Source organism: Tenrec ecaudatus, chromosome 12 (genome assembly GCF_050624435.1).
Source record: "Tenrec ecaudatus isolate mTenEca1 chromosome 12, mTenEca1.hap1, whole genome shotgun sequence".
Taxonomy (NCBI): domain Eukaryota; kingdom Metazoa; phylum Chordata; class Mammalia; order Afrosoricida; family Tenrecidae; genus Tenrec; species Tenrec ecaudatus.
The window spans coordinates 140,991,286-141,016,588 of record NC_134541.1 but is presented as its reverse complement, the minus strand read 5'-3'; positions in this window follow the sequence as shown (position 1 = coordinate 141,016,588).

The window sequence follows — 25,303 nt, the reverse complement described above, 5'->3', positions numbered from 1 at the left end:
CAGGACAAAGAAGAACGCCCTTGGAGGTGCCACGAGGCCGTGCACTTTCGCCGGAGCAGACAGCCTCCTCTTTCTCCCACCGAGGAGCTGGTGGGTTCAAACCACCAACCTTTCATCTGCACCCAGGCGCTTTACGCACTGTGCCCCGATGCTGCTTGGCGTCAAAGTCAAAGCCCCGGGGAGTTGCCACCTCCAGTGAGGGTCCCGAGTGCCATCCAGCCGGCATGGGACCAGCCCAGATGCCCCGTTTCAGAGCTCCCTTCCCGGGGCGCCCCCCGGGTGCTGGCCGCTTGCGGCCGGCTTGGGAAGCAGACCCTGGGATGAGGGCTTCATGCACAGGGAGCTTGTGGGGAGAGCAGCACCAAGACAGATCCGCTGAGGCCGGGCGGGCGTAGAAGTGGGGGCAGGCTGGGCAGGGACATCACATCACTGTACCAACCAGGTGCCCAGGGAAGACTCCTGGGCAGGGCTCCTGCATCTTTGACAGCCCTGTCCCCTGGAGAGGGGTCCACTGGAGAAATGAGCGCCACGTCTCTAAGAGGCCCTGAATGGCACCTGCAGCATCCGCCACACGGTCCTCGGCTCCCTCTGAAGTGCCCTCGCTCGAAGCCTGCTCCCCTGGTCAAGCAGAGGGTCGGCGAGCAATAGGGATGGCGACTGACACAGTGGCTGCAACCGCAGGCTCAAACACCCTCATTCTGAGAACGGCAAGGGCCCGAGCGGTTCGTTCTGTTGTGCGCAGAACCGGCCCAGAGGCACTGACCACCACCAAGGACTTCGTCTTGCTTTTCGATCCACACCAGTGCTCACAGAAGCAGCTGTCCAGGGGTCAGTCTGCTGCCTGGGACCTCTTTAGAGAGTTGGAAAGCACTTTGAGGACTGAGGGGGGACCTGACCCAGGCCAGGGTGTGTCCAACCCCCTCCAGTGTGGGTGAGAGCTGGGGCTGGGTAAGGAGGACCAGAGGCATCCATCCATGTGTCTGGAAGGGGGTGCTGGGGAGGGACACTGAACGTATCACAGACCGCCAGGAGAACAGACCAATCTGGCTCAGAAGGACGGCCAGAGAGCTCCTTAGAGGCAAGGATGGCAAAGCTTCGTCTCATACACTCTGAACATGCCAGGAGAGAGCAGTCTCTGGTGAAGTAGCAGGGCAGTGAAGGAGAAGAGGACCTCTGATGGGGTGGATGGACAGTGGCTACAACCGTGGGCTTAAACACAGAGCCATGGTGACGAGGGCGCAGGATCGGGCAGTCTCTCACTGTGGTGTGCAGGGTCAGCATGGCCGGAACAGACTCCGTGGGCCTCACGGCAGCCGGAGCCTTCTCCATCTTAAAGACAGCCCAGAGCTCAGTGGCTCGCCTAGGATGCAACGCCACTAGAAGTCTGTTTGAGTCCGGGTTCCCCGAGAAGCAGGTGAGTGAGGCATGCGCACACACAGACTGACCTCAAAGGACTAGCTCATATTGTGGGGGCAGCCAACAGGCTGGACACTCTTGCAGCCTGGCATCCCCAAATCATCGTCAGGTGATGGGGAGAGCACAGAGTTGACCTGACAAAATATAACCAATGGATTCCATTAGATTCCATGATGCAAGGGGATTACATCACACTGGGTGACATCATGGAGGGGGATTACATCACATCACGTCAGATGACATATGGAAAGTTACATTATGTCACATCGAGTTTATTCATGGAAGGTGGTTACATGACATCACCTTAGGTTTCATATGATGAGTGATTACATAAGTAAACCTAATAACTGTATTACACTGTATATGATTTCATGACGAAAGATGGTTATATTACACCAGATTAAACTTCATTACAGAAGGTGATTACATCACATTGCATTCAATTTGATTATGAAACCACAAGCCACCTAGTGTTTGGCCAAACTACTGGGAATCATCGCCTGGCCTGGCAGACACACACAATAAACCCTTACAAAGGACTTTGAAACTGACAACAAATTCTGGGAGTCCTGCCTGACATGCCCTGCAGGATGCCAGCAACTGAGCAGCTAAAAATTAATTTCTATTTGGAAATACTACTTTTTTTAAAACTTCATTCAATTGACATTAGAAATAAAGCCAGCTCGGAGACCAGGAAGTGTGGCTTCTTGTCCTGAGGGAGGATGAGGGTGGGAGAGGAAGCAGAGTTACCAATGGGTCTCAGAAATCCCCTCTCATCTGGTGTCCCAGGGAGGCTCTGCCACATTGTCAACAAACGAATTGTCCTGAGGAGATTAGAGGTGCTTCATCACACAAGGATAAAGGCTAGGAGATGAACCTTCCCGTCTGTCAATATGAACAGGAGGGGGATTAGAAATTAGCCACAGCTTAAGTGATATTTTTAGAATCCCACTCAAAAGGGATCAGAAAATGGGGAAGAGGCAGGTGCCTCACATCGCAGCTGGGACCTTCCCGAGCCCGGCAGCACTGCTGGCGGTAAGGCACCTTGGTCCAGAAAATGTCGGAGGACTTAGCTGCAGAGTTGCTGGAAGAGCAGGATTTGATGAAGGAAGGGTGGAGGAGGCGCCCCAGGTGGGGTCGATCCCGGCAGGTACCCGCTCCTGGCCCAGGAGCAGCTCTGTGGGGCCATCAAGGGTACTGCTCCCCTGTCCTTGGAGATTACTCTGACTACAAGGAGGGAGGGAAGGGCCGGTGTCTCCCCCAGAACCCATGCGCGCATGCGTGTGTGCGTGCGCGGTGCTGAGCAGGTCAGGAGAGGGGCCCTCTGGTCCCTGGCCGAGCAAGGAGCCCGAGCTCTGACTGAAGGGACATGCTGTGTTTCACTGGACCCGGTGCTGTGGCCTGATGGCATCCTCCAGAAAGCAGGATGGACAGCAGCTCGGAGGATTGAGGGGCCCTAGGGGACAGAGGAGCCCCGAGGGGGCAGTGAGTTACATGTTGGACTGCTAACCACAAGGTCAGTAGGTCAACACCACCAGTCGCTCAGATGAGGTTTTCTGCTCCCTTGAAGAATTAGTCTTGGAAACCCACATGGGGAATTCTAGCCTGTCCTGTGGGGTCCTGTGAGTCAGAGTCAAACCGATAGCAGTGAGTGTGGTCTGGGCAATCATTCAACACCAGGCGCCCTGGTGGCCTAGTGGCTGTATGTGGGGTTGCTAACAGTGAGGCCAACAGTTTGAATCCACCAGATGCCCTGCAGGAGAAAGACGAGGCTGTCTGCTCCTGTCAAGAGTTACCGGTTCAGGAACCCACTGGGCAGAACTGCCCTGTCCCATGGGGCTGCTGTGAGCCAGGATGGCCTGACTGGCCATGTGTTTCTCAGGGGCAGTGGCCTCGGTCCACGTGCAGGTTGGCAGGGCCCCGGGGTCCAGTGGGCTCTTCTCTGGGGCAGCACCGGGTCCCTCCGCAGGGCTCCAGGACGGCCTGCAGCCACACTACCATGAGCTGGGATGCGGTGCCTCAGGACTCAGCTGCAGGCAAAGACTCGCTGGCTCTAGCCCACCAGCCGCTCCGTGGCAGCGAGGCGATTTCCAGCCTGGGGAACCTCAGGGGCAGCCTGAGGTCCTGCAGAGTCACCGACCTGCAGAGCCCGACCTAGTCCTGCAGAGCCACCATGAGCCGAGGTGGATGGGCTGGCAGTGGGGACTTTTTGCGTTATTTTGTTTCCTACTGTTGATGTGTGTTGTGGTGGAATCTTGGGGACTCCGCCTCTCCATTCTCTCACGAAAGACTGGGCCTCATCTTGGTGTGTTCTCTGGACACTCTGGGCAAAGGGCTCGCTTGTACTTCCAGCTAATTACAGGGCCCCATCTCCACCCCCATCAAACCCATTCAGCTCCTGCCACCTAGTGGCCATGGGCAAGCATGGCACCAATTAGGGGGTCAGCTGGGAGGGCTTCAGGTGCCTTTCCCATCTGGATGGTCTGCTTTACCTGGGATGGCCCAAACCCACTGCCACCAAGGCGATCCCAACTCCTGTGGACAGAATAGGTCTGCCTCACAAAGTTTCCAAGGCTGTACATTTCTACAGTCAGGCAGCCTCATCTCTCTCGCAAAGATGGGATGGTGAGTTTGAACCGCTGACCTGGTGGTTAGCAGCCTGACTCTTAACCCACGACATTGCCAGAAAAGCAAACCCACTGTCATTGGGCTGATGCTGACCCACTGCAACCCTATAGGACAGGACAGATCTGCCCCTGTGGGTTTCTGAGACTGTAAAGCTTTAAGGGGAGTACAAAGCCTCATCTTTCTCCTGAGGAGCACCTGGTGGCCTTGAACAGCTTAGCAGGTCCATGCATACACATTGTGGTACCAGGGCTCCCCACACTGGCTGCTTCTCAGAGTTACCTGTGGAGACACTGACTGTGCCATTGCCAAGGTGCCATTCACATTCATCACGGGCCTAAGCCCAGACACATTTGAACTTGGGTGGGCTGTCAGAGTCCCCAGGCAGCGCTCAGCCACTAAAGGTTAGAGGTTCAAGTCTACCCACACGTGCCTTGGAAGTAAGGCCCGGCAACCTGCTTCTGAGAAGCCGGAGCTGTTCCGCTCTGATGCAGTGTTCTGGGGTGCCCCCAGAGCCACCTCCTTTCCTTGTCAACACCTCCTTTTCTTTCCTTCAACCTCCCCAAATTGAGTCACCCCAATTCCAGAGTCAGCTGAAAAGATATTTCTTTCCCTCTTAAAAGTCTTATGTGAGCATAATTCACATAAGTCACAAAGGAATAAATGGAGGCCATACATGCTGCATATGGTAACCGTTGCTGTTAGCAGCATTGAGTCAGTTCCGACCCATCACCAGCCCATGCACAACAAAGGAAACCCGCCGGGGCCTGCGCCATCCCCACAATAGTTCCCATGCCCGAGCCTCCACAGCACTAGCACAATAAAAAACATGCCATGGAAGACACAAGTGAGCCGCATTTTAATGGAGGAAGGAGGAAAATAGAGATACGACGTGGATTACTTTCTGTGCAGAAATAACCACAGAGAAACACCACATCCAGCTCCTCTAACATCGGGGCCTCTGGGGCATTCTTCAAGGGCCGCCAGGGAGTCAGGGAGTCAGGGCTACCCACTTGGCTGATGCTGCGCAGGGTTGGGATCAAAGATACAATGAGCAGGCGACTTTGTAGGGCATTCAGGAACAACAGGGTCATTTTGATGGCCATGGTGTGCCTGACCCACGCCATGGTCTTCTCAATCGCCTTATATGCTGGACGATGAGCCAGAAGACAGAAGGATTGAGGTGTCAGGACCGTGGATTACAGGAGACAGGACAGGCCCGCCTGGAAGAGATACCAGGGGGACATGCCTGAGAAGCAGGGCTGGCCAGAACGGGCCTTCCTTACGTCGGCCACATCGTCAGGAGAAACCAGTCTGCAGTAGAAGGACACAGAGCAGCAGCTCTGCGGAAAAAAAACGGGAACGCTTGCAGGAGGCTGGTCCAGCCGCAGTGGGCTCCGACGGGCCCAACCAGACCGCTAGGAGCGCGTAGGGCCAGGCAAGAGGTGACCGTGAGGCAGAGGGTCAGAGCAACTGGGTGGCAACTAAGCCCCAACCACTACCTGGAAGCGGGCAGCATGAACACTCCTCAGAGTACTCTCTGCTCCTGGAAGTACCCCTATTGTGTCCGGAAGTGCCCTCCTGCTTCCCGGAAGTGCCCCTCTGCTGCCTGGAAGCCCAGCTGCTTAGTCCAAGTGTGGCCTTCGGCTTTGAGGTTCCCGTTGTCCAACATGAACATGTCCCCATGCCGGGTTAAAAGGTGGCTCTGGTGTCCTGGTGACTCAGGCGGCCAGAGCAGAGGTGAAGAGAAGCCTGTCTGCTTGCCTAATGAGAGCTGATGTCTAAGCACAGGGCTGCTTTGGCGGTTTTATGAATGAAATCGATGCACTCACGGTGACTTCTGTCTGGACTTTGTCCCGAGCTTTCGAAAGGGACATCTTGACAATTTCTTAACACGTTTTATTTAGTTTTCCCTTTTAACCATATTTCAAAGTCTAGCATCTGCATCTAACAAGCAAATGTGCCATTTTAATTGATTTTAAGGGTGTGGTGCGGCCCTGCGGGCTTTGGGGTCGGGTTTGGGTTTCCCAACTTTCTACCAGCTTCCTTCTTGGATTAAGAGAGACTTCCTGGGAAACCCACGGGAAGCCCCATTCTTCCCTGTAGGGTCGCTGTGGGTCCGAATGGCTGACACCCAGCTTCCAGCCCCTAGTTGGGAGACTTGAACCCACTCGGTGGGGTGCCTTAGAAGAAAGGCCTGGCAAACCTACTTGCATAGAACCAGCTGTGGAAAAATCCCTCCTCCGACAGCCCCGCCCTCCCCTGACAGTCCCGCCCTCCTCCTCCGACAGCCCCGCCCTCCTCGGACAGCTCCGCCCTCTTCCGACAGCCCCGCCCTCCTTCGAAGTGTCGCCGCCCTTCTCCGACTGCCCCGCCTTCCTCCATCAGCCCTGCCCTCATCAGGTAGCCCGCTCTCCTCAATGCCGTTCCCAGGATACATGCAACCTGCCAAGAAACATTAGGTTTGCAATATTCAACACGTTTGTGTTGTTGTTGTGAGAACCGCCAAGTCGGTTCTGACTCAGAGCGACTCGTTGTACAGCAGAATGAAACACTGCCCGTCCTGCGCGGCCGCCCTCACAGCTGTTCTTACTGAGGACCCCGCGTCCATCGCGTCCATCGCGTCCATCGTCTGCTTGAGGGCCTTTCCTCTCTCCGCGGCTCTCTGCTTTACCAAGCACCATGTCCTCCAGGGGCTGCTCTCCCCTGCAACACGTCTCACCTTCCTCGCCTCCAAGAAGCACTCTGGCCGTACTTCTTCCAAGACAGACTTTCTCAGGCCACTTTCAATATTCAACATTCAACATTCTTTGCCAGCACCACAGTGGAAACGCGTGGATGCGGTTTCAGTCTTTCTTATTTGATATTTAACTCCCACATGCATATGAGGCCATTGAAAATACTGTGGCTGCTGCGTCAGGCATACCTTAGTCCTTACAGTAACATCCTTGCAATCCTGAAAACAGACTTTGGAATCGCGTGGCACTTCACCACATCTGACTGGATAACATTCAGAAGGTCAGCAGACAGACCTGGAACTATTTATAGGCTCCTCCCCTTTTCCCCCTGATGTCTATCCATACAAGATAGGCGGGATAACTAATCCTGAGGATAAAATAAGGGGGGGCGACAGTTCCAGGGGGACATGGGAGAGGAGGAGGTAAGAGAAAGGGAGGGTAGAGCCAACAAACCCAGGGACAAGGGAACAATAAAAGATCTAAAATTGATGGCGAGGAGGGCGTAGAATCCCTGGTGGGGTTTGATCAAGTGCAATGTAGCTGAGAGAAAGTACAGAGAGTCGAATGAAGGTCGAACATGATAGTGGGACAGGAGGAAAGTAAAAGGAAACAGAGGAAAGAACTAGGAGGCAAAAGGCATTTATAAAGGTATAAACATAGGCATGTACATATGTAAATATATTAATATATAACAATAGGGATAAAGGTCTAGGTCCATATGGTTATATGTTAAGTAGCAGATGGGCATTGGGTCTCTACTCAAGTACTCCCTCAATGCAAGAACACTTTGTTCTTATTAGAACCTGGCATTCTGTGATGCTCACCTTCCCTACATGATCACTGAAGTCAAAATGGATGCATAAGCAAATGTGAAGAAAGCTGATGACGCCTGGCTATTAAAAGATATAGCAAAAAAAAAAAGAGCTTCTGGGGTCTTAAAGCCTTGAAGTTAAATAAGTGACCATCTAGCAGGGAAGCAACAAAGCCCACATGGAAGAAGCACAACAGCCTGTGTGATCACAAGGTGTTGACGGGATCAGGGATAAGGCATCAGAAGACCCCAAACAAATATGTCTATGAAAATGATGAGGGTCAGAGTGGAGACCCAAATCTCATCTGTAGACAACTGGACATCCCCTCACAGAAGGGTCACAAGGAAGGAATGAGTCAGCCAGGGTGCAGCACAGCACCAACGGAACACACGACATTCCTCTAGTGCTTTAATGTTTCTCCCCCCCCCCATCATAACCCCAGGTCTACCTCACTAATCTGGCTAGACTGGAGCATGCACACTGGTACAGATAAGAGCTCTTGACACACCAAATCCAGGACAGATAAACCCTCAGGAACAGTAATGGGAGTAGCAATACTATGAGTGGGGGGTGGGGTGGGGGGAGAAGGGGGAGAAACAGGACTGACTACAGTGATCCATATACAACACCCCCCCAGGGGTAGGAACAATGGAAATGTGGGTGAAGGGAGACAGCAGATGGTATAAGATATGAAAATATTAATAATAATTTATAATTTATTAGGGGTCCACGAGAGTGTGAGGGAAAAAAGAGGAGCTGATACCAAGGGCTCAAGCAGAAAGAAAATGTTTTAGAAATGATAATAGCAACATATATACAAATGTGTTTGATACACAATTGATGTATGGATTGTTACAAGAGCTATAAGAGCCCCAAATGAACTGATTTATTAATTTAAAAAATCCTTGCTCTTTTAACACCCTAAAGAGGTCTTGGGCAGCAGATTTATCTAATATAACTCATCTTTTGATCTCGTGACTGCTGCTTCCATGAGCATTGATTGTGAATCCAAGCAAGACGAAATCCTTGCAAACTTCAACCTTTTCTGCATTGGTCCTGATGTCCCCTGTAGGTCCAGCTGTGAGGATTTGGGTCTTCCTGACACTGAGCCGTCGTCCAGATTGAAGGCTGCTGTTTCCGTTGATTCCTGAACCTTGACTGCTAAGTGCTGGTATGTGTGTGCACGTATATCTGTACATGTGTGTGTGCATGCGTGTTAATATGTGTATCTATAGCCAATACCTGCTTTTGCTGCCATGTTAGGAGCACCCTTTAGTGGCATGAACTGTAGCCACTGCTGTGCACCCTCCTCCACTCCCCATTTTCCTTGCTCCCAACAGAAACCACCCCCTTCAGCAGTAATGCCCTGGGCCCTGGGAACCGCTAGTGAACAGCTTTCCCTCTGTGTTTGCCTCGTCTAGACAGTCACAGACAGGAAACCGAGCAGCTGGTCCTTGGCATCTGGCTTCTTTCTTCCTGCATGAAGTCGTCAGGGTCCATCTGTGTGGGACATACAGATGTGTATGTGAGTATGCATGTGTATGCATGTAGATGTATGTGAATATGTATGCGTGTGAATGTGCATGTGTGTATGCAAATGGGTATGTGAGTATGTATTTATGTGTATGAATGCATATATGTGTATGTATGTGGACATGTGAATGTGTGTATGTGTGCATGCATGTGTGCATATATATATGTGTATGTGAATGTGTAGGTGTATGCGTGTGACACACCCCTTGTGGTGTCAGGCATCGGGACTTTGTCCCTCCCCGTTGTGGGGATGGACTGGGCTGTGTCTGTCCATCGCCTGTGGGCTCCCACCTTGGGCCCATTGTACACTGGCTGTGGGAACCGCTGCTGGAGATACAGATTCATCGTGGCTGGAGTGGAAGTTTATGGAGCAAACCATGCACCTGGTCTTGTGTGGGGTCCCTGCCTCCTCATGTTACTGCTCCTCTCATATCCCCCTGGGTCTCCTCTTCCATCCACCCTCCTCTCCTGCATGTTCCCTCTGCCCTGCCCACCCCCACTCCACCCAGCTTCCTCCATACAGGCCCCGAGTACGCCTGCCAGCTTTGGGCTGAAAGGTGAGCTGTGCGGGTGCCCTCCCTTCAGCCTGAAGAGTGACTCAGGGCACCAGCCTGGCTGGTTCGCAGGCTTCTTTTAAGAAGCCTGCGCGTGCCAGTTCACAAGGCATCAGTGAAAACACCCCTGGAGAGCCCGCCCTCTCCAGAGCCAGTGTGGCTCTGTCCCACCCCCTCTGGCAGTGTCACAGGGGCATGTGTGGGCGGGGTTGTTTACCTGGCTGAGGCAATGGCAGGCAACTCACGTGCTGCAGGCACCCTGGGACTCCCCAGTGGCCTCTGCTTGGGGCTGGAGGGAGGAAGCAGCAGGGGCGGAAAGAGGCCTCCAAGCTCCCACAGCCCCTCCCACTGTCCAGCTGCCGTCCAGGGAACCCCTCCAGTCGTGCAGCCCGCAGGTTTCTGTCGCTGGTTCTGGAAGCTGAGGGCCAGGCCTTTCTTCTGAACTTCTCTTCGCCAGGACCCTGCGGAGACCTGTCCGCATCGCATCAGGTCCTGCGCTGCCCGGAGCCAAACCCGGATTTTGTGCGCAGAGACCCGAACAGTTCTCGCTCCGCTTCCTCCTTCATTTCCCGAATCCATGGGTCCTTCTCTTCTGCCCTACCCCCCTGGTGACTTCCCCCCACAGGCCATCGGGCCTTTGGTCTCCTATGGCTGACTGTTCTACAGCCAGTGGTGCCCACCTGCCTGGCGGGACCGCCCACCTGCTGTCTGCTCCTGGGAAGAGTCACAGGGTCAGGAACCCACGGGCAGGTCCACCTGTCCTGGAAGGTCTCTGTGAGTCAGCATCAGCTACAGAGCAGTGAAAGAGAGCTGAGCCTTGGGTTTGGGTTCTCTTCAGGCCTGAAAGGTGTCCAGGGGCCTGGTTCTCAGGGGAGAGTGGGAGACCTCGAAGTTGGGCATCAGCCGTAGGGGGTGGTCCATCCTTGTGGGAGTTCCTTGATACTTGGTGTGTGTGCACACGTGTGTACGTGTATGTGTGTGTGTGTGCGTGCACGTGTATTCTGGTCTTTTTCAAAGAGTTCCCTCAGGAGAGATTAGGACTGAGGCTGGTCCTCAGTGACATCCAAAAAGAAAGTCCCTATTCAGCAGTGGGGTCATGCTCACAGGGACAGCAGTGAGGGCTGCACATTTCTTTGAAAGGGCACAGTGGCATGCTGCCTGGCAGGGTCTCCCTTGCGGGGTAATATCTGAACACTGTGGCTTCTCTAAACCAAAAATCCAAGCCCCCCACCACTGAAAGGGTCCTGACTCACGGTGACCAGGCAGGTTCCCCAGGGCTGTCTGTCCTCACAGGAGCAGTCTGTCTCAGCTTCCTCCTGTGGAGTGGCTGCTGGTCTGACCTGATGGTCCACAGCTCACTGGATACCTGCCTCTCTAGTTGCAGAATGACCAGGCGCTGGCCAGAGGGAGTGGCTCTGTTTGATTGCCCCAGGAGCAGCGGGGGTGGGGAGCTGGCTGGGGGCGGGACTGCAGTCTTCCAGATGAGCTCTCAGTCCTCCCACCCCCAGAGCCACCCATCTCGCTGAGCTAGGCTGCAGGGCGGGCTCCAGGGAGCGGCTCTGCTCCCTAGCAGGTGGTCTCACAGGGGGTTTGAATTTAAAACCTGACCGGGACACACAGGGGTCTCTTGGCTCTCCAAGCTCCTGGTGAAGAGATTGCACCGAGGGAGATACCCAGGATGCCAACGGCTTCCTGCAAGACTGTGTCCCCTCACTGCCCGCCCCCTCACTGTCTGCCCCCTCACTGCCCACCCCCTCACTGCCTGCACCCTCACTGCCCGCCCCCTCACTGCCCGCCCCCTCACTGCCCGCACCCTCACTGCCCACACCCTCACTGTCTGCTCCCTCACTGCCTGCCCCCTCACTGCCCACCCCCTCACTGCCTGCCCCCTACCTATCCTGCATTCTCTCTGCCTATGCCCTCACTACCTGCGTCCTACACTATCTAGACCCTACCTACCTGAATCCTACCCTACCTGCCCCCTCACTGCCTTACCCCTACACTACCTGCACCCTCACTACCTGCACCCTCCCCATCTCTGGACTCACATTGGGTCCCTTCAAAGGAGAGGAGAGCGAGCTAGGGTCAGTGCTTATTTTCTGCACCAAACTGTTATTTAGCCAAGAGGCGACCCATGGGAGGGGCTTCAGCTCTGAATTTAGAGGGTGTCCCCGGAACCTCCATTCGTTTCCCGTGGGGAAGTCTGGCCTTGGTTATGTTTGCCTCCTGTCCTTTCTGGGAATGTCTGGAGGGCTCTCAGTGTCCTCGGGCACCACCCAGTGCTTCCATTTGCACGGCCCCTCGTCCTGCAGGCAAGCTGCCGCTTTGGTCCTTGGTTTCCTGCCTCCTCTCTTCTCGGAGGAGTGGAGACAACAGTAGGGTCTTAGGCGGCCGCTCTCCAAGCTGAGAAGCCCCAAGGTCACGGGAGGCCGTCCATAAGCGTTGTAAACAGCAGTGTGCCAAGGGACCAAGTTGTCCCATGAGACCCTCGTGCTAAGTGTTCAAACCGAACAACCCATCGTGAGGTGTTGGTGAGTCTGTGAGGTGTCCAGGTGGCATGGTGAGCGGCAGGTTGGGCCGCGATCCGAAAGGTCTCAAGTGATGACTTTGTTTCTGCCTGCACCCCTAGCACGTCAGTCCCCCGGGAAGAGCAGAAACGATCTGCCCAGGCCCTGGCTGTGCCAGCAGTTCGCATGCTCCGCAGCCCATCGGAAGAAAGGCCTGGCGATGGACTGAAAAGGCAGCTGCTGGACCGGGTGCAGCTGCTGTGCTTGGCACTTGGTGCCTCGCAACCATACCGGCCCCGCCCCACTACAGCGGCCACTCCCAGCCTGGCGTCCTCTGTTCGTTCTATGCCTTTCCCTCTTCTGTCCCAGGGACACGGAGACCGCACAAGGCTGCTCTCCGCAGGTTGTGGATGGCGTATGCAGGATGAAGCTTTACCAATGACTTAGGTGTCCCCCGAGGCTGGCTCTGGTCCCCAGGTCTCCAGCCCAGTAACTCAGTCCCAGGAGGGCACGGTTGTGGCTCAGAAGTTTCCTAGCCCCGCGTCTGGGCACTCTGACTTACTCTGGGCTGTGCTTGTCGCAGGCAACAGAGAGGCACGTGTTTCAAAGTCTCCCCACAGATCCTAGAAACCTTCGTTAAGCAACAATAGCCCCACGCGATGCTCCGGTGTCTCAGCAGTTCTGTAAACTCTGTGGAAGGCAGTGTTTCCATCTCTCTAGGTCCCCCTCCCTCAAAGGAGGCCCACAAGGTGGGCCGTGCAAACTCTCTGCGGGAGGCGCAGGGCTGTCCGCTGCTGTGGAGAGTCTCAGCCCAGGAAACCCTCAGTGGGGGGGGGGGGGGGTGGTTCCGCCCAGTCTGCAGGATCCCTACCAGGCAGGATGGCTCTGTGACAGGGCGGGGCTGTTGTTGGTAGCCTCCCCACCCCCACCAGCCCCACACAGGGCTCTGTACTCACCATGTCAGAACAGTGGGTGGGGCCTCCCCAGGGGCCCAAGTTGTGTTCTTTTACAAAAGCCCTCTGAGTTTGGGGAACAGAAACCAGTCTGAGGGCGCATGATCGGGTCTGCAGGGCGGATGAGACAAGGCTTCCTTGCACCGTGCTCACAAGCCCTCGCTGCCCTAGAGGAAAGTGACTCCCGGGCTCAACTCTGCTGGCTCTTTTCTCACCAATGCAGCATTCAGTTTCCTTCCAACAAGGTGATGACAGCCCCCACCAGCAGCCTCTGTCCTTGGAGAGAAAGTCAATCTCTGGAAAAATGCAGGCAAGGCCTGTGACGACCTTCTGGCCTGGGCCTGGGAAGAAAGGCCTGGCGGTCTGGAGGCCAGCTGTCTCCATGGCGATGGGTCTGGGATGTCTTCATCCTCATCATTGTTCCCCAAAGTCTTTCATCCCTGCAGCATCACTCCAGACGCTGGGCATCCACTCCGCTGCAGCTCCCCTACTCCCACCTCTGCGCGGAAGAACACCCCGCTCACCAGCTCCTCCCACTTGCCCTCCCTGTTGTAAACCTGCCTCCCTTTGGACCCTCCAGTCCATAAGTCCATAAAGTCCTCTTCACATTCACACAGCACATGCAATGATGCCGAATGCAGGAAGATCACAGGCTGGTGGGTGGACAGAAGCATCTCCGCGCAGGCTCCTCAACAGGAAGGTGAAGCAGAGAGAGTGTGTGTCCAGCCTCCAGGGAGGAAGAGAGGAAGTCCCCACAATCCTCATGAGAAGGCAATGCCCCCAAGGAGGGAGCATCAGGCTGTGACCTGATTGACAGTCCACCCTCATTCTTTCATCAAGTTGACATGAAGTGGTGTGATGACGTCACCAGCCCTTCACCATCCTCACAATGACCCCTCTGTTGGAGCCCGTTGGCGCGGCTGCTGTGTCCACCCGTCTTCTTGAAGGTTTGCCAAGCTTGACCTTCTTCCCAGTGGACAACGAGTAAGGAAGGCGGGAGGATGGCTGCCCTTGGGTTCTGGTGTGTGTGCGATCTAGGAAACAAACCGTGTACTGCCGGAAGAAGGAAGACAGCTGTGTTGGGAGGGCAGCCAGCTGCTCCTTAGAAGCCAGGACTGCCAAGCATGGTCTCACGTACTTCAGACATCGAACGACATACGGACATCCTGTTGCTTTCAGGGCAACGCCTGTCACCTGCTATCGTGGGGGTGGTGTCTTACCTGGGATTTCTTTTTTTTGCCCTTGGAATTTTTAAAATCATTTTATTGGGGGCTCATACAACTCTCATCACAATCCATACATCCATCCATTGTGTCAAGCACATTTGTATATTCGTTGCCTTCATCATTCTCAAAACATTTGCTCTCCACGTAAGCCCTTGATATCAGCTCCTCATTTCCCCCCTCCCTCCTGGCTCCCCCCTCCCTCATGAGCCCTTGATAATTTATATTTTTTTTTTTCATGTCTTACACTATGCGATGTCTCCCTCCCTTCACCCACTTTTCTGTTGTCCGTACCCCAGGGAGGAGGTTATATGTAGATCTTTATAATAGGTTACCCCTTTCCAACCCACCTTCCCTCCACCCTCTGGTATCACCTCTCTCACCACTGGTCCTGAAGGGATCATCTGTCCTGTATTCCCTGTGTTTCCGGTTCCTATCTGTACTAGTGCACATCCTCTGGTCTAGCTGGATTTGTAAGGTAGAATTGGGATCATGATAGTGGGGGAGAGGGGGAATCTAAGAATTAGAGGAAAGTTGTATGTTTCATTGCTGTTAAGCTGCACCTTGACTGGCTTGTCTTCTCCTGGTGACCCTTCTGTAAGGGGATGTCCAGTTGTCTACAGAAGAGCTTTGGGTCTTCAATCTGCACTTCCCCTCATTTACAGTGATATGATATTTTGTTCTTTGATGTCTGATACCTGATCCCTTTGACACCTTGTGGTCACACAGGCTGGTGTGCTTCTTCCACGTGGGCTTTGTTGCTTCTGAGCTAGGTGGCCGCTTGTTTACCTTCAAGCCTTTAAGAACCTAGATGCTGTATCTTTTAATAGCGAGGTATCATCAGCTTTTTTCACTGCATTTGCTTATGCACCCATTTGTCTTCAGTGATCATGTCCGGAGGTGTGCATCATGGAATGCCAATTTAATAGAACAAAGTGTTCTTGCATTGAGGAAGTAGTTAAGTGGAGGCCCAATGTTCATCTGCTGCCTTAATATTAAACCTATAAATGTATGCATGTAGATCTATTTTCCCATAATCATATATAAATATATTTACATATGTACATGCCTTTATTTAGACCTCTATAAATTCCCTTTGCTTTGTAGTTCTTTCCTCTATTTCCTTTTACTTTTCTCTTGTCCCACTATCATGCTCAGTCTTCATTTGGGTTTCAGTAATTTCTCTCAGTTACATTGCCCTTGATCAATCTCTACCAGGCCTCTCACACCCTCCTTGCCACTAAGTTTGGATTACTTGTTGTTCCCTTGTCATTGGGTTGGTCAACACCACCTCCTTTCCCCCACCTCCCCCTTTCCTATGTCCCCCCAGAAACCATTGTTTTCTCCTCCAGATTGTTCATCCAGCCTATCTTATCTAGATGGACCTGCAGAGATAATAACATGCACAAAAAACCAAGACAGTAAAAGAAAGTGGCAAAGGAAAACACAATGACGACAACAACAACAAAACCAATAACCAAAAAGAAATAAATTAATTTAAAAAAATAAGGAAAAACCTGTAAATAGTTCAAGGTCTGCTTGTTGAACTCTAGGAGTTTCGACTCCAGCTTATTTGTAGCCTCAAAAGGCAAGCCATTTTCCTGCTGCATTCTGTAGTCCGTGGCATGTGGGTGCGCTCATACACATTTAGCACAGCGTGCACCCCACCTCTTCCTTTGGGGACTTGCACGGTCCTCAAGAAAGCTCTTTAGTAGTGGCGTCAGCAAGGCTCTATTTGGTGATGTCTGTGTGTTTTTCTTTCACCTTGAGAGAGTCTAGCTAGGTGTGAGCTCCTCTACCTGGATACTGTGTGCATCTTGAAGGCACTGTTCCATGGTGTCTCTGCTTCTGCTGCTGTAACGGAGAAATCCGCTGTCCTGTGTGCCTCCTCCCTGTGTTGTCTGTGTGTTTCATTCCTTAAACTTTGTTGTGATTAAAGTCCCCAAACAGCCCAGCTCACCTAGAGCCGTTGTTCCCACAACTTCAGACTCTGATAACACTTACGCTCTTCTATCTTGGGTGACCTGTGGTCTTCATCACTGTGTGTCTAGATATGAACTTCTCTGCATGTATCCTGCTTGGGACTTGTGTTTCCTGATCCCCACATGTCTATCTTTTGACAAGATTCCCAGTCTCTCTTCTGGAATTCCTAGGAGATGCATGTTTATTCTTCTCATGAGCCTCCCGGTCTCCAAACTTTTTCATTTTGTCTGATTATCAGCCCATTAGCTTATTTTACTAACAATGAAGAACACATATTTTATTGGTTTTGGTGAAAGTTTACACACGAATTAGGCTCCTGTTTGGGGTAGATGTGGACTGTTGGGGTACATTAGGGTAGATGTTTACTATTGGGGTTCATTGGGGGTAGATGTAGACTGTTGGGGTTCATTGGGGGTAGATGTTGACTATTGGTGTTCATCAGAAATAGATGTTGACTATTGGGGTTCACTGGGGGGTAGTTGTAGACTGTTAGAGTTCATTAGGGTTGATGTTGGCTGTTGGGGTTCATTGGGGTAGATGTTGACTATTGGGGTTCATTGGGGGTAGATGTGGACTGTTGGGGTTCATCTGGAGTAGATGTTGACTATTGGGTTCATCAGGAGTAGATGTTGACTATTGGGTTTCATCAGGAGTAGATGTTGACTATTGGGGTTCATTGGGGGTAGATGTTGACTATTGCGGTTCATATAATCAATTGTCTTAGGGAGCACACTCTTCATGGGTGATTTTGCTCATTGCATTTGGCTCAAAGGTGACCTCCAAGAACAACTTCAGTTCCAAGTTCAAAGGGTAACTCACCCAACTCACCCACCACAACCAAGGCTCTGAGCGATCATACAGGGGCTCCTCTAGTCTCTCAGTCTAGTAACTCTGGCTTTCCTTCCACTCAGGACTTTGAATTCTGTTCTACGTTTTTTCTCTCATTCAATCCGGGACCTTCAATTGTGCCCCTGCTCAGCGGCTGTAGCTGATGGGCACTGCCTCCTTCTTCTGGTCTCTGGGTAGAAGAGACCAGAAACTCCGTTTCCCCAATTGGCCACCAAATGATCCTTCTTTTCTTCTCCTCCCTCTTCTCTCCTCTTGTCTCCCCCCAGCCTCTGTATGTAGTAACCACTGCAACCCCCCTTATATCATGTCTTACTGGCTTCATTCTTTCCCTGCTCCCAAATTATAGCCCCCCAAACAACACCTTACTCACTACAGGAGGGCAAAACTGTTTATTTTGAGGAATATCTTGAACAAGTACCCAGAATTCCCAATGCTCTCCTCCTACCCCCATGCACCAGAGTCCATTTATAGCCTTCTCTCTCAGGCCTCCTCCACGCGTGGTTGGCAGCCGGCCTGGCCCCTTCCGGGCCAGCCCCCAGTTATTTCTGGTGCGTGCATAGGAACCAGGGCTTATTTTGAAAATGGCACTCATGCTCTGAAGGTTTGACAGACAAACGATCCCGCTGGCGGCCACGAGCCTGAACTCACCTCGTGCCCAAATGGGAGAGTCCCTCGCCCTTCCCGCAGGCTCCAGCAGATCTGTGTCCACCCTCATCCAACCCCAGAGCCTCATGGGACCCACCAGCTCCTGCAAGAGAGAAGAGGAGCTTACTAATGGCTGGAGGAGGTGTTCTCAGACCTCTGCAGGGCAGCCCCAGGGGCTGGGGTGGGTGGGGGTGGGGAGGGACTGCAGAGAGGTACTGTGGGAGTTTTTCTTTGCTGGCTGGCCCCTCCAGCTGGGTGCCCTGGGCCAGGGGCTACTGGATGGAGGCTGATACCCGCGGCATGGAAGCTCCCCAAAGGCAGAAGGAGCCCCTCCACCTTTCCCTGAGAACACCTTCACTTCCCACTGGCTTCTGAGCCTGTGTAGCCCGCCCAGGGCTTAAGTGGACCTGCAGGTCCAGACAGACAGACTGTTTGTCCTCCAGCTCAGGCAGTGGAGAGACTGGCAGGGCGTGGGGTGGGGAAGAGAAGCCAGGGGACAGGCGAGAGGGAGCCCTGGGCTGTTGGCTGGCTGCCAGACAGAAGCCCCAACACCTGGGCGCCAGATGTGGCCTCCTCAGTGCTGCCCTCCGCGTGCTTGAGATGCTGTGCCTGGCACAGGACCATGCCGACCCTCCTTCACCGGCTTCCTTCCTGAGCCCCCCAGCCCTGCCGGGGGCATCTGGGGCTCCCTTTCCTGCCCAACAGAGATGGGCACTCCCTCAGTTTGCTCCCTTGTTCAGCAGAGGACACATGCTTGCTTGCAGAAGGCTGCAAGGACTTGGGATGGTTACTGGTGCAGCTGGGAGACACACCCCCTCAGTGCAAAGAAGACAACACTCTCACGCTGGCCCCTACTTACTGCCCACAGACAGAGGAAAGGCTGGTGCCCTCACGGTGAGCGCCACGGAAGCAGTGGGCAGGAAACGGACAAGCTGTGTGTGACTGTGGCTACAACTCCAGTGACCCATGTGGCACAGCGCAAAGTCCGGCCTGGTCCTGCACCCCCGCCCCACTATTGTTCTCACGGCTGAGCCCAGGGCTGCAGCCCCGGTGTCCAGTGGGTTCTGTAGGGCCTTCCCCTTTCTTGCTGCCCCTCCGCTCGACCAAGTGTGATGTCCTTCTCCAGGGACCAGTCCCGCTGAACACATGTGCCAGGAATGGGAGTTGATGTCTTACCATTCATTGCCAAGGAACGTTCAGGCTGTAGTTCTTCTAAGACCAATCTGTGTGGCCTTTGGTAGTCCACGGTACTTTCAGTATTCTTCACCGGCAATGGGCTTCAGATGCATCAATTCTGTCAGTCTTCCTTATTCAATGTCTGCCTTTCACTTGCATGAGAGGCCATTGGATATCCCATGGCCAGGTCAGGCCCACCTTAGTCCTCAGAGTGGCATCCTTGTTCTTTAGCACTTTAAAGAGGGTCTTAGGCAGCCAGAGGTTGGACTGAGTTGCATGCTGTTGTGCATGAGGCCGTTATGGGCCGGGGCTGCTATGGGCGGGGGCTGCTGTAAGTTGGGGATGGTTTGCTGGCACTCAATGACAATTGTCCTTTGCACAGCAGCCTCGGGGCTCACCGAGACCACTCATGCTGTGACACTGTTGGAACAGGAGAGATGGAACCCTCTCTTAATCCACCAACAAGGAGTCCCGCCTCTCTTAAAAATGGTGTCACTTGGTGCAACAGAACTCTGTGGTGTCAGGTTCACTATGAGTCAGCATTCACTGGAGGGTAAGTGGCATCACAACACAGACACCCAGGCCCTGTGCCTGCCACACGCCGGGCCTCATGGAAGCTGGTGGTCTCTCTCCCGGCCTGTTTCTTCTGCTGTCTGCTGGCCTCGTCCCCTGCCAGCCTTGTGGTTGAGTGTTGGGGGATTTTCAACGTATTCCAGGCAGACGTGAAATGTGTTTACACACCAAAAACAAACCAAAACTGACCACCTCGCTCACTTGTGCTGCTCTTTCTCACCGAGGAAACATCCTTAGGGACCTGCTGTGTGTCCTGGGGACCTCTGTCCTCAGGGGACCTCTCTCCTGGGAACCCCCATCTTCTGGGGCCCCCAGGCAGAGCTCCAGAAGAACTTGTGGCTAGCCTCTGAAGCTGCTCTGTGGAACAAGCCATTCCGCTGAGATGGCAAGTATCTTTCCCAGCCCCTCTCCTGCTCCCACCATCGGTGCCCCCGCTGAGCTGGGAGTGGGAGCCCAGTGTCTCGGTGAGTCCATCTGCGAGTGTTTGCTTAAGGAGCCTCCTTCAGGCAGCCATTCACCGAGCCACCCCTAACTAACAGGCCTCCATCCTCGCTCCCTGGCAATCCTCCCACTGTGCCGCCTCAATTGAAGACATCGCTCGGCAATCTCCAGGTGCTCCGGGAGCTGTCTGCTGGCTGCGTCTTCTCTGGCTGGCTTGTTGCACATCTGAAATAATTTGGGACCAGCTCTAATATTTTTTTGCTCTAGAAAAGTAGCAAAAATTAATTAATCTACAACCACTGATAGCAAAAGTTAATAGAAATTTTAATAAAAATACAACCTCAATAAGTTTCCCTATTGTTCTAATAAATGCAATAGTAATTTAGAATTGTAGATAAAAAATTAATAAAAAAAGAGACTGGGGACCATGAAGTTCAAAGAATGGGCACTGCCTCTTTCGGCTCATTCAGCCGTTGGGTTTTCACCCTGTGAGCTGGGGGGAAGGCTACATGAGCATCTCACTAGAGCACCTTGTCAGGTGGCATGCATCCCCTTCATGTGCATAGACACATCCACATAGATACACATGCACACTTCATCCATGTCTGCATACAGATACATAGATACACATGCACACTTAATATACACACACATATGCATGGATATGCATACAGAGTACACACTTAGCATGCATACACACACTTAATATACATGCACATATACACTTGATATACACATATGTACCCTTAATGGCTATATACACATGTGCATAGATACACATACACACTTAATATACAGTCACACATACGCATAGCTATGCATACACACATACACACTTGGTATACATACACACATACACATAGATACACATACACATATACACTTCAAATACCTATATACAACCATACATGCACATATATGTGACATACATACATTTAATAGACATAAACATATATACCACACACCTATATTATACACACATACATACATGTCTATACACACATGCACATGCACACATAAAGGTGCATGCACATAGACATACACAATACATACTTATATACACAATACACATGCACACATATACAAAGACACATACACACGCACACAGGCATGCATGTGTACCCATGTACATGCATATACACATGCGTGCATAAACATACATGTCATTTCTGTGAGGTGCCATTGTGTCGGCTTCAACTCACAGTGACTCCACAGGCAGCAGAAGGCACCTGGTCCTGGATCTTCCTCTTTGGGCGACTCTACTTTCCCAAGTATGGTGTCCTTCTCCCAGGACTGGTCTCTCCTGATGCCAGGTCCCAGTTCCATGAGACAAGGTCCAAGGATCTGGGGCTGTCCTTCTCTAGCAGCCTGTGGCACTCCTAGGCTCGCGGCCTCCGTTCTCCTGCACGCCTCGCGCCCTGCCCAGCCCCCCACACGTCGGCAGCAGACAAGAGTTCTTGAACACTTTAAAGAGGTGTGTGGGGAGACCTCACAAAGTCCATGTGAAAATGGAGTTAAAAGATCATTGGAATTCCCCTGAAGCCCTCGTGTGTGTCATTATATAAACAAACACATACATCTGTATATGCACATACACACAAAGGTTTGTGGGAAAATTGAATGAAAAGATAACGAACTCTTCCCACAGACATTTTCAACTCCCCCTCATGGTATGTGCGTGCACACACACACGTTTAATACTCACACCCTCGAGGTAGGACTGGGTAGACCTGACCCTTTGGTTTCCGAGACTGTAAATAATTATGGGAATAAACAGCCTCAACTTTCTCCCACAGAGTAACTGAAGGGGTCGAACTACTGACCTTGTGGAGAGAGCCCTCAGGACTCTCCCTACATAGAGTTTCCCAGAGGCACAGCCTCATCTTTCTCCCATGGAGTGGCTGCTGGGTTTGAACTTCCAAGCTTGCAGTTAGCAGCCCAATGAGAAGCCCTCTGAGCCACCAGCATCCCATCTGCCCCTGGGTGATGATGAGCAGGGTGGAGGCTGCTAGCAGACTGAGGGCAGAGGGCTTCAGGCTGAGACGGAGCAGAGCAGGCCGCCTGCACCTGGGACTCCGGGTGGCATCCCCAGAGCCAAAGGCTGCTTGTCTGGTCAGAGGATGAAGGAACCCACCAACCTCAAAGAGAGGATACTGTCTCCCCGAGGCCTCTCCTTGGATCCCCAGTAGTCCGTACCCAAGTTCCACGGAAAGCCCCGTCCGGTCACAAACACTGCTGTGTCCTGGAGAAGGGGCTCCAACACGGCCCCTCGGACTCAAAGGCCTCTTCTGGCCAGTGCAAATGTCAGCAGACAGGGATGGGGTCAGCTGGTGCTAGTCAGGCTAGTTAGATGGGGCTTTTAGAGGATGGGGAGGCACAGGACCCCCAGCAGCAGAGAAGAGAGCATTGCCAGCCAGTTCTGCTCCTCTCTGTGGACTCTTGGCTTATGCACTGAGCTGCTAACCACAAGGTCAGTGGTTTGAACCCCCCAGCCTCTCTGCAGCAGCCTCTCTGCAGCAGCAGAAAGACAAGACTGTCTGCTCCCATGAAGACTGACAGCCTCCGAAACCTACGGGGCAGTTCGACTCTGCCCTATAGGCTTGCTGTGAGCCAGAGCCCACTCGTTGCTAGCCACAGGTAGGGGCTCGAACCTCTCAGTGACTTCTCCAGAGGCCACTGCGCTGACAAGGGCATTCAGCCTGGGACCCGCATGGGCGTGTCTACACCACCAGCAGGCAATGTCTGCCACCATCGGATGTGACCTCTCAGTGGTGGCTTTGGCTCAGCCTTATCACACTAACAAGGGGCCCTGGTGGCACGATGGTTAAGCGCTCGGTCAGGAACCCAAAGGCTGACAGCTCAGTCCACTGGCCGCTCCTTAAGAAGAGACCAGTGGTGTGAGGAGCAATACTGAGAGGGCATAGGGAGGTGGGTTGGAAAGGGGGAACCTATTTTAAGAATCTGCATGTGACCTCCTCCCTGGGGCACATACAACAGAAAAGTGGGGGAAGGGAAAAGTGGGACAGAGCAAGATATGACAAAATAATAAATTATAAATTATCAGGGGTTCATGAAGGAAAGGGGTGGGGGGAGGGAGGGGAAAAATGAGGACCTGATGCCAGGGGCTTGGGCGGAGAGCAAATGTTTTGAGAATGATGAGGGCAACAAATGTACAAGTGTGCTTTACACAATTGATGTATGTATGGATTGTGATGGGAGGTGTATGAGTCCCTAATAAAATAATAAAAATAAATTTTAAAAATAAATAAATAAAAAGAGGAGGAGGCCATGACTCCCACAAAGCCTCATGACGCCGGTGGGGCAGGCCCACTCTGTCCTGCACGTTCACTGCATGTCAGAGCCGATGCAAAGGCTCACGGCAACACGAGTGGTGCTGAGGTTAGGGCAACCGGCTGCGAAATAAAGGTAGGTGGTTCAAGCCTACCGGCCACTGTGAATGAGACAGCGGAGGCCCCCTGCTTCTGTAAAGAAGCCTGTGGGGTCTGTTCTGTGCAGTCCCAAGGGGTCCTGGGACTCAGAATCCACCGGGCCTGGGCAGAGCTGGGCTCTGGAACTAGAACTGGAAAGGACTTGGACTTGGCTGGGGTCAGTGCTGAGGGCAGGTGGAGGGTGGCTGGGAAACAGAGCAACCGGGAGACCTGTGAGTCCCAATCTGTAGCCAAGTGCAATCAAGCAGATGCCTCCAGAGGGAGCCCCCAAGCTAATAACAGCACACATCACCCGCACTCCCTTTCTCAAAGCTGTGGGAGGGGAGGGCGAGGCAAAAACTCCGGTCAGAGCTGCAGCTTTCAAAAGGCCTCTCTGTTGGAGCACTTTATGCTGACCAAAAAACACCCAGCCCGTAGAGTCCCCATATCCTCTCTTGATGCTCATTCTGCAGCCTCTGTGGACACATTGTTTGCATCCTCCTCCAGGCACATGGATACACTGTGCACTGAGATGTTGAATGGATACATCCTTTGTGTGGCTACATTTTTGTATACATGTTGATCACATTATGTAGATACATTGTAAGCATACATTGGTTGGATGGCTACACTGGTTAGGTGGACAGGTGGATACATTGTCATCAGTTTGGGAAAAAAAATAAGAGACGGCCCCCTGCGGAGTAACCAGGAGTTCATTATGGTCCCAGTTGACCCGGAGCTCACTCTAGGTGTTACATTGTCAGGTGCCCAGCAGCCATGCGGAGCAGCTCATTGCCCTAAAGATGCCCCTGCTCGCCTGGCCCTCCCTCCCTCCTCTCATGGACCCCTCCACCCCCAGGCTCTCTTGTGAAGAGTGCCAGTCTGAGAACCCCTCAGGGGCAGTTCTGCCCTGTCTTATGGGGCCACTGTGATTGGCATCGGTTTCAGGGCAGGGCGTTCAGCTTGAGTTGATGGATGTACGTGCTGTTTCCACTTTTTTGGCAGTCAAGAATGATCCTTGGTCCTGAGACTCAGGCCAAACACGAGGCCGTGGTACCAGCCCTGAAGCACCCAGGAAGAGAGTCTCCCAGCCACTTGGAGTTGTGGGAACTCGGACACTTGCTGGTCCAGCCCCATCACACACACTGCCTGGGGGTCTGAAGGAGAAGGTCAGTGGAGAGGCTGTGCTGGGAAGAGCAGAGGACACAGCACAGCTCCTGAGCATGTCAGCATCCCGTGCTCCGAGGGGACCTGGTGTCCTGCCACCTGGGCCACTCTAGCCCCAGCCCCTAGCAATGTCCAGGGCCCCTGGAGGCCAGCCACAGGTGAGGCCAGGGCAGACGTGCCTCCTTACCTGCTATGGGTGAGGTGGATGCCCAGAGACTGGCCCCATGTGCCGCAGTCTCGCCAGGGCCCTGTAAGTCCAATGGCTTCTGCTCAGCCCCAGCCTAAAAGAGGGCCGGAGAGACCCCACTTGGATGTGCCTGCAGCTCCTTCAACGCTCACCGATGGAAGTGCATGCTCACAAAGATGATGTTGCCCCGGTGCCCTATACCAGGACCGTGTGCCCACGGGGATGGGCCTCAAAGTCCACGAGACACCCATCACTGGAAAGAGGACAGGGGTCAGGTGAAGTGGCTCTTGGTGGCAGGGCCAAGGTCCCTCCAGCATCTTCTCCTGGCTTGCTCTGGACTAGCCTGTCCCCTGCTCCTGCACACCCTCAGCCCGAGTGCGGACACAGGAGCTCCGGGCTATCACCCAAGTGCACTCCGTGTGATTGGACGGTGCAGGAGGGTCCTCTGCAGGCCTCTCAGCCTGGGGCTGGGGGATCATTTCCTGAGCTGGCA